The sequence below is a fragment of the Bos taurus genome, chromosome 15 (genome assembly GCF_002263795.3).
Source record: "Bos taurus isolate L1 Dominette 01449 registration number 42190680 breed Hereford chromosome 15, ARS-UCD2.0, whole genome shotgun sequence".
NCBI classification, from domain to species: Eukaryota; Metazoa; Chordata; class Mammalia; order Artiodactyla; family Bovidae; genus Bos; species Bos taurus.
Window position 1 is genome coordinate 62798752 of NC_037342.1, and position 9194 is coordinate 62807945.

Here is a 9194-nt window from a genome sequence, read left to right on the forward strand (position 1 = left end):
TGCAACATCTTGGTCCCTGAGATTCAGCTAGAGGCTTCACAAGCTTGAACATTCTAACTATATGTCATTGGCACCATTGTCTCTTGTCACAATCCTAATTCTATGTTCTGATAATAAAACTTCATTAGTGTCTGCACCTCCTTTCCCTTACCTTTGAAATACTGTCTTGGGCTGAAATGACGAGTGATGCTCTGCGTCACATCAGTTGGCTGTCTGACAGCCTTTGTGAGTGAGCTAAACTGTGAGAAAATGAACATTTCTGACAATTTCCATTATCGTCAAATGGAGATATTTACTTGTACAAATATTAAAGGTTATTTCAAGATGTAAACTGACCTTCTTTTCATTAGAGGTTTGTATAAGGTAATAATTTAAAACAACTATCCAGACTCATTTGAATAAATTACCAATTCACTTTCTGAAAGAAAAATGCCACTTCTCCAGGCTGTGTTTTTAACTGCTTGCAATGGTAGAAGATGAAAACAAAAACCTATGAATATTTCAGAACAAGAAATGTTCATGTTCTCTTATTATTTAACATGAATCAGACAATGGGTTATTGTTCTGGAAATCAGATGAGACAGTGACATCAAAATGGGTCTTCAAAAGAGGGTAGTAGAGAAGTAGAGACTGTGGCTATATCCTCCTGAATTTCAATTCTTAGGAATTTACCCTAGTAAAAAATCAGGATGTGTGCAAATATTTATTTACAGGGATGTTCATCCCATTGTTATTTATAATGGGAAGAAAGGAAGGAAGGAAAATGTATCTAAGACTATACATTAGAGTGCATATGATACTCTGGAGCACAAATGATTAAAACTGTTATTGAAAGAAGAATTCATAATGACTTGTGAAGATGTCCACTATGTAAAAAGATGCAAAGGGAAGCTACAAAGAATAAATATCTTACAACAGCATTTATGAAAAGATAAACATCTATAAAGAAAGAAAGTGAAGTCGCTCAGTTGTGTCCAACTCTTTGCAGCGCCATGGACTGTAGCCTACCAGGCTCCTCCGTCTGTGGAATTTTCGAGGCAAGAGTACTGGTGTGGGTTGCCATTCCCTTCTCCAGAGGATCTTCCCGACCCAGGGATCAAACCCAGGTCTCTTGTATTGCAGGCAGATTCTTTATCATCTGAGCCACCAGGGAAGCCCAAAGGGAAAAGCACCAGTAATCCAGTATTATTCAATCATTTGTAACTCAGTCACTGGTGGTTCAGACAGTAAAGCATCTGTCTACAATGCGGGAGACCTGGGTTCAGTCCCTGGGTTGGGAAGATCCCCTGGAGAAGGAAATGGCAGCCCACTCCAGTACTATTGCCTGGAAAATCCCATGGACAGAGGAGCCTGGTAGGCTACAGTCCATGGGGTCACAAAGAGTCAGACATGACTGAGCGACTCCACTTTCTTTCCACTTTCCATGTTGGAGGCATCATTATTCTTACTTCTCTGGATCAGGTCCTATTTCCTTCAAGTACAGTAGGTAACACCCCTGGGTGACTGTGTGCATTAATGCTAGTGATGTGGGTATCAGCTAAAGGAGACACGGAGGAAGTTGGTCTGATATCTCACAGGAAGTTCTTTATGCTTCCAGGACTTGGCAACTTAATGTATTCCTTTCCAGCTATGACCTTCAATATAAACAAGTAAAATATTAATTTAAAGTGCTTCTTACAAAACTTTCAGAAGACCTTGTCTTTTTAACAAGTGAATTGGTAAGGATTAGCTCAGCCTGTGTATCACAATTCTTCCCTGCCTCTCAGCCCCCACCCTCCCCCGAGAATACCCAACGGTCACTTTCTCACTTTTAGGCAGTCCAGGGAGGGTAAACCATCTGAAGGTTAGGGTTCTCAGCGACATCTGTCTTGCTTTACTATCCTCCGTACATTGATTCCACCTTATAGTCTAAGCTCCAGCCATGACAGAACATTCCAGGGAGTAGGAAAGCAGAAGAGGAAATGGGGTGGAGAGGCTCCTACTCTAAAAATCACAGGCAAGACTCCTGTTGCACTGAGTTGGCAGAACTTGGGCACACAGCCACCGCAGGGGAGGTTATGGGAATCTGAGAAATGGTCTTTATTCTACTTGGCTAAACTACATGTTAGGGGTTGATTTTTAAAGAAAACACAGAAAATGGGTACTGGAGTAATAGTGCGTGAGTGCTCATTCACGTCCAACTGTGTGCCCCCATGGACTGTAGCCTGTCAGGCTCCTCTGTTCATGGAATTTTCCAGGCAAGAATACTGGAGTGGGTTGCCATTTCCTACTCCAGGGAATCTTCCCGACCCAGGGATCAAGGTCTTCTGCTTTGGCAGGTGGATTCCCAGGTAGCACCACCTGGGAAGCCCACTCCCCCCCAAATGCCATACATGTGGACATCACAGGATACCATTAAGCAGAGAACATAAATTGAGTGTAATTTTTTCAACATTTTTTACATTCATTCAACCCAGAAAGCATTCCCTGGTGCTTGCGTTTATTTGAAAATAGTCTACGTGCTGCAGAATGCCGAGATTCAGTCTCTGGGGAAGAAATAAAACAGCTGCAGCAAATAAAGCAGATGGGAATTAAGAATGCTGGAGAGTCTCCAAAATATGATCCCATTGTCCAGTAAGTGCCAACTCTACAAAGAATGTGTGCTCCAAAATAGAAACTTTATGAAACTTTGAAGCATTTGATTAATGTAAAGCTTCATGAATAATGCAATGCTGTGCACCACGGCTTGATGTGAAGCACAGAGAGGAGAAAGATTAGCACGTTCATCTTGACTTTAAAAAAAAATTCAGAAAAATTCACAGAAACAACTCAGGCATTTGGGGGTGAGAGGTGTGACTATTAAATGACTGCTGCTAACATGATCCTCGGGTGAGCCTCAGACCAAACACCAGCCAGCCTGCCAAGAAGATCCCCTCCAGAGGGTAGGCACAGTCTTCCCCGCTAGGGGCTCTTCACGTCCAGCCTTGTATGCCACTGGGAAGAACACTCGGGGCGGGTCATGCATTTGTGACTGCAGGCAGGCTCCAAAGACTCTTCTTTGCCCTAAAATATCTTTCCCATCTACAGGTTGCTGAAAATAGACATTCCTCCATTAAACATTCTCTCCTTTATATTAGTGTATTATCTCCTGAATATGCACAGATCTCTGGAAGGGATTGCACACACTTGTTGTTCCAAAACATAAAACTTTCTATTCTGCCTCTGAAATGTCTTTCACAATTTTTTAAAAAATTTGGCTGCGCCAGGTCTTAATGGCAGCATGTGGGATCTTTTTTAGTTGTGGCAAATAGGATCTAGCTCCTTAACCAGGGATTGAACCCAGGCCCCCTACACTGGGAACATGGAGCCACGGGACCACCCTGTGGCTGGTCCAGTGAAAAGTCCCTGTTTTACAAATTTTATTATAAAATAGCCCCACCTGCAAACTCCCAGAGATGGTGAAGGAAGCCTGGCGTGCTGCAGTTTATGGGGTCGCAAAGAGCTGGACGTGACTGAACAACAATTATAAACTACTTCAGATTTACAAAAGGCAAATAATCACCCATTATCCATCTTAATATATAAAATATTACCAGTGGAGTGGAGGCCCCTTTGATCTCTTCTCTAATCACAACTGATTCCTGGCCCCTAGAAGTAACTACCGTCTCGAATATAATGTGGTGTGCCGTTCTCAAGCATGGGATGTCACATGAATGGATAATCTGCCACTAAGCCCACACATTCTGTCCTTCTACTGGATCATGCCATTATCACTTTTAACCAGAGCTTTCATTCAGCACACCCTGAGTACCTATTGTGGTGCCAGGCACCATAACAACAGAATCCTGTTCCAGGGTCTCCCTCCATCCATTTCGTCTCCCATATTTCAGTCACAGTGTTATATTCCTGCTTAAGAACTTTGTATCTTCCTACTACCTGTATGATAAAGTTTGGCCTCCTTAGTACAGCATCCCGTGTCATGTGACCACCTTGCTAGGGCCCCTGCCAGAGCCTTGGAAGGGTTAGCGTAAGGATTAAGGTGGACACAAGGGCTTCCAAGTGGTGCTAGTGGTAAAGAACCTTCCTGCCAATGCAGGAGACATAAGAGACACAGGTTTGATCCCTGGGTCAGGAAGGTCCACTGGAGGAGGGCATGGCAACCCACTCCAGTATTCTCGCCTAGAGAATCCCATGGACAGAGAAGCCTGGCGGGCTATGGTCCATGGGGTCACAAAGAGTCAGACACGACTGAAATGACTTAGCAGCAGCAGTTGCAGGATTATTATTAGCTTCAAGCAAACAGGCCGCGTAGGCATTTGCATGGCTGCAGTAAAAGACTGTGTCTTCTCATTCTTAGTAGAAGGAATTTATCAGACATGTGTTAAAATCCCAGCTCTACTGCTTGCCAGACCTTAGGCAAGTTACTTCACCTCTTTGAGTTTCTATTTCCTATTGGGGATAAGATCATCTGTGGAAGAGACTGCTAGCTAACCACCAAAGTCCCCTTGGCCTTTCTTCTGTAGTTTTGCTAACCAACTGCTTCCTGTGGAATTTGATCTTGCTGCTGCTACTGCTGCTAAGTCACTTCAGTAGTGTCCAACTCTGTGCGACCCCATAGACGGCAGCCCACCAGGCTCCCCCGTCCTGGGATTCTCCAGGCAAGAACACTGGAGTGGGTTGCCATTTCCTTCTCCAACACAAGAAAGTGAAAAGTGAAAGTGAAGTCGCTCAGTTGTGTCCTACTCTTCGAGACCGCATGGACTGCAGCCTACCATGCTCCTCTGTCCATGGGATTTTCCAGGCAAGAGTACTGGAATGGGTTGCCATTGCCTTCTCCCAATTTGATCTTACTCTCTTATGAATGAATACATTAACTTGATACTGTTTAATTGATGCTGATAGAAGACATGAGACTCCTAGGTCAGAGACAAAGGATTTTTTTACTCATGATACGGCAAGTTCACGAGCATATTTGCATCAGTTTCTCTTGCCCCATCTCATGGGGATGTTGAGATTGACCGGGATGGATGTTATGCACCCAGTGGCTTTGTGTGACAACTGAGGAGCACTGAGCTTGGGAAAGCCACCGTTTTTATGGTAGGGAATGAGCAAGCATGATCACTGTCACTAGCAGTGGATGTGCTTGTGTGTGTGGAATGGTAGATACTTTTTCATTTCTTAAGTTTATTGTCTGCATAAAAATATGGCCTGAAAAATGACCTGGAAAAAGAGCAGCAAGGGCCTTTAAGTCTTGACGCACCCAGCAAGATGTATAAGAACACAAGAGACCCAAACAGTATTCCTAACAGCTCTTTTGAGATTAGATGTGACTGTGTGATTTAGTTCTCTGAAATAGAATATAAAAGGGGAAGATGTGTGTGCCTTCTAGGGTGACACCTAAAGACCAGGCCATTCCTCATCTACTCCCTGATTCCCCTTCCTATTGGCCAGTGATTGGAATGGCGATGTTAATAGAGATCTCAGAAGCCAAGTATTGAAGGAGTTAGACTGCCATCAGCCTGAGTCCCTGAATGACTGGGTGCAGCAGAGATGCCCATCAGCTTAGAACACTTATCTTAAAAGGTCATGTGAAAAAAAAGACAAACTTTTTATTCTGTAAGCCATCTAGAGAGTTAATTTGTTAGCGTGACCTAACTTATCCTTCACTAGTACAACATCTAACTCAGAGGATTATGAGGATTAAGTAAAATTCCGAAGGTTAACATTTATGCAGAGCTACTGCCTTGCCTGGTGACTCAGATGGTGAAGAATCTGCCTGCAATGCAAGAGACCTGGATTTGATCCCTAGGTCAGGAAGATCCCCTGGAGAAGGGAATGGCAACTCACTCCAGTATTCTTGCCTGGAGAATTCCATGGACAGAGGAGCCTGGTGGGCTATGTAATCCATGGGGTTACATGGGGTCGCAAAGAGTCACACACAACTGAGCAACGAACACTTTCACTTTCATGACTGTGTACAGGGCCCCATGCTTACATACACGATTTCATTAAATAATAAAAACAATAATTTCAAGGTAGGTTTCATCATGTCTGTTTTGTAATTGGAGATCAAGGAGATTAAGAAATGTTCTTAAGGCTCAAAGTGATGTAAGTGGAACAAATCCAGGTCTGACAAATGCATGATGGTTTTGGTAGCCTCACACCCCCAGGGTTTCAGTTGTAGATTCTTCTCTTTTTCCCTCTCCTTTCCTGTCCTGTCTGTCCCAGATCCCCCTTTTATTCCACCCCTGCCCCCACTTTCTTCCTTTCTTCAGTATTGACTTCACTTTCATGCAAGATGGCATGTTAAGTAATGCAATAAATACTACAGTCAGGAGATCTGAGTTATGGTTTCAGCTTTTGCAAGTCCTAGCTGTGTGAACTTGGTTAATCAGCTTATCCTTCTGAGCCTTAGTTTCTTTGTCGGAATAATAGGTATGCTAGTAATAGTTGCTTATCTATCTTATTTGATCACCATGAGGCTCAATTAAACTGCAAAGGTGTCTCAAATTGTAAGATGTTCTAGAAATGGCAGGTGTTACTCCCCACTCTACCCTGATCTCATATGCCAACAGTTTACAAAGTGTAGACCCTGCACAGCAGCAGCAGCACCACTGGGAACTTGTTAGAAATTCAAACACTTAGGCCCCACCCAGACCTACTGAATCAGAAAATCTAGGGGTAGAGCCTAGAAATCCGTGTTTACCAAGGCTTCTGGGTTGTTCTGATGAACATTCAGGCTTGAGAATCACTGTCATATGTGTGTATGTGCACGCACATGCACACACACACACACACACACGCACATATGCTGATGCAATTAGTTAAAATAAAAGAGCCATATAAGAGTAGCCTTTCCCAAAAGTTTGGGAAAAGAGGCATGAGCAGTGCTAAGGAGATGCCTGGGAGGGAAGGGGATGCTGAAGACATGCTTGGGAACATCAGGACTTTTTTAGTTCAGTGGAATTTCTTTCTTCTCCAGAACCAGTGCTGTGATTCATGACTGAGCTATGCCAGGAAAAGTGAGGAAATGACCCAATATTTATTAGGACTCTTTTGGTTGCAAGTAAGAGAAACTCATCATAAACAATTTTAAACAAAAATGCAGGACTTCCTTGGTAGCACAGTGGATGCGAATCTGCCTGTCAATGCTGGGGACACAGGTTTGATCCCTGGTACGGGAAGATGCCACATGCCTCAGAGCAACTAAGCCACTATGCCACACTATTGAGGCTGAACTCTAGAGCCTGTGAGTCTCAACTACTGAACTGGCATGCTGCAACTACCGAAACCGCTGTGCCTAGAGCCAGTGCTCTGCAACAAGAGGAACCGCCATAACGAGAAGCCACCATTACGAGACGCCATCGTAATGAGAAGCCCATACGCCACAAGGAAGAGTAATGCCCGCTCAGCGCGACTGGAGAAAGTCGACACAGCAATGAAGACCCAACACAATCGAAAACTAAAAACAAATAAATAAATTATTAAACAAAAACGTAAATTTATTGGCTTACAAAATTTAGAAGTCCAGGAGTAGATTGCCTTCATTCATAAGCTAGATTCTTGGGCTCAAATCATTGGGACTCTGTTTCTCCTGTTTTCTGGACTCTAGTTTTCCCTGTTGTTTTTATTACTCTCAGGGCCCCCTGGTGTGATGGTAGAAATGGGCAGACTCACTCTAGGCCCATATTTTATCTGTTTAGCAGCTCCACTGTAAGGAGAGTGCCTGGTTCCCACAGAAATCCAAGGCTGACTCTCCTTGCTCCTTCTTGGGACACATGTCCACCCTTGGGCTGATGAGCATGACTCTGATTGGCCAGGCCTAGGTTACATGACCAACCCTGGAGTCCATCATACCCACACTCACTGAGAAGGGGAGCAAAATTCCCTAGAAGAAAATAGGACTACTGTTACCAAAAGAAGGGTGGGTTGACGGTGGTCAGGTGAAAACAACAGATGTTTACAAGAGGCCTTAATATGCTGCCCCTGGGAAGACTAGGATTATGTTAGCCACAAACTCCTGCCAAGGTTTTTCATTTCACTGTATCCTGCAGAATTATCTGTGACAACAGTGACTGATCTCAAAAAGTGTGTGGGATTGTGGTGGGTGGGTGGGGGTGCAGGGGGAAGGGGGTGGGTGTACCTGGAACACAGCAGCTAAAAACATTGGCCTGACCACATATCAAGTTTGACTCAGCTTCTCCAGTCTCAGGAATTTATCCAGAGCATTTTTGCTTTTAATGTTTTGGCTGTGCCACACGGCATGTAGAATTCCAAGTCCCCGGTGGAGTCCCAGCCTCTGAACCACCAGGAAGTCCCCAGCGGAGAATCTTTAAGCCTCATCCCTCAACAAGTTCCATCTCCTTTTACAATGCTCTCCATTAAATAAAACTCCAGTGGCTTCAAAGTATTTTACATTTGGATCCACAGTCTGTAGACCAGTGCTCTGCAATAGGACTTTCTGCTGTGATGTAAGTATTCTTTACCTGCATATGCCTAATGAGCACTTTTATTGTGAGTGAGGAACTAAACTGTTTATTTTAGTTAACTTTAATTTTCATTTTAACAGTTGCATGTCCCCATGGCTACTATCTTGGACACTGCAGCTTTAGACTCTGGAAAAGAAGGGAATGGCAACCCACTCAGTATTCTTGCCTGGAGAATCCCGTGGACAGAGGAGTCTGGCGAGCTACACTCCCTGGGGTTGCAAAGGGTTGGACATGACTGAGCGACTGGGAAAGCTAGTCGAAAGCTAACATTCTGACTTCTACAAAGTTCATTAGACAGCCTGCAATTTTGGGCTACTCTCTACCTGTCTGACTCTTTTTCTTAGTAATAGAACACATGAGTTTTAGCTGGACCCATGGCCTCCTGGCAAGACGCTCTGTTTCTCAGCTTATCTTGTGGCTGGGAGGGGTGTGGTGTAGGAAGTCACATGTTAACGTCAGATTAGTGGCTGTGGGAAGGTATCTTGTGCAACTTTTTGGTTTTCTCCTTAAAGTTGACATTACATGCCCTGGACTTTTCTGTCTTCTCCTAGCCTGGAAGGCAGATATGGAATTGAACCAGCCTCAGTTCTCCTAAGACTATGCCCAGGATATGGTGGACCAAAAAGATGGAAAGATTCTGGGTCCCTGAATTATCTGATGGAGCAGAGATACCCCATCCGTCTTGAATGACTCATCTTCGGGCCATGTGTTGAGGTAAATGAAACA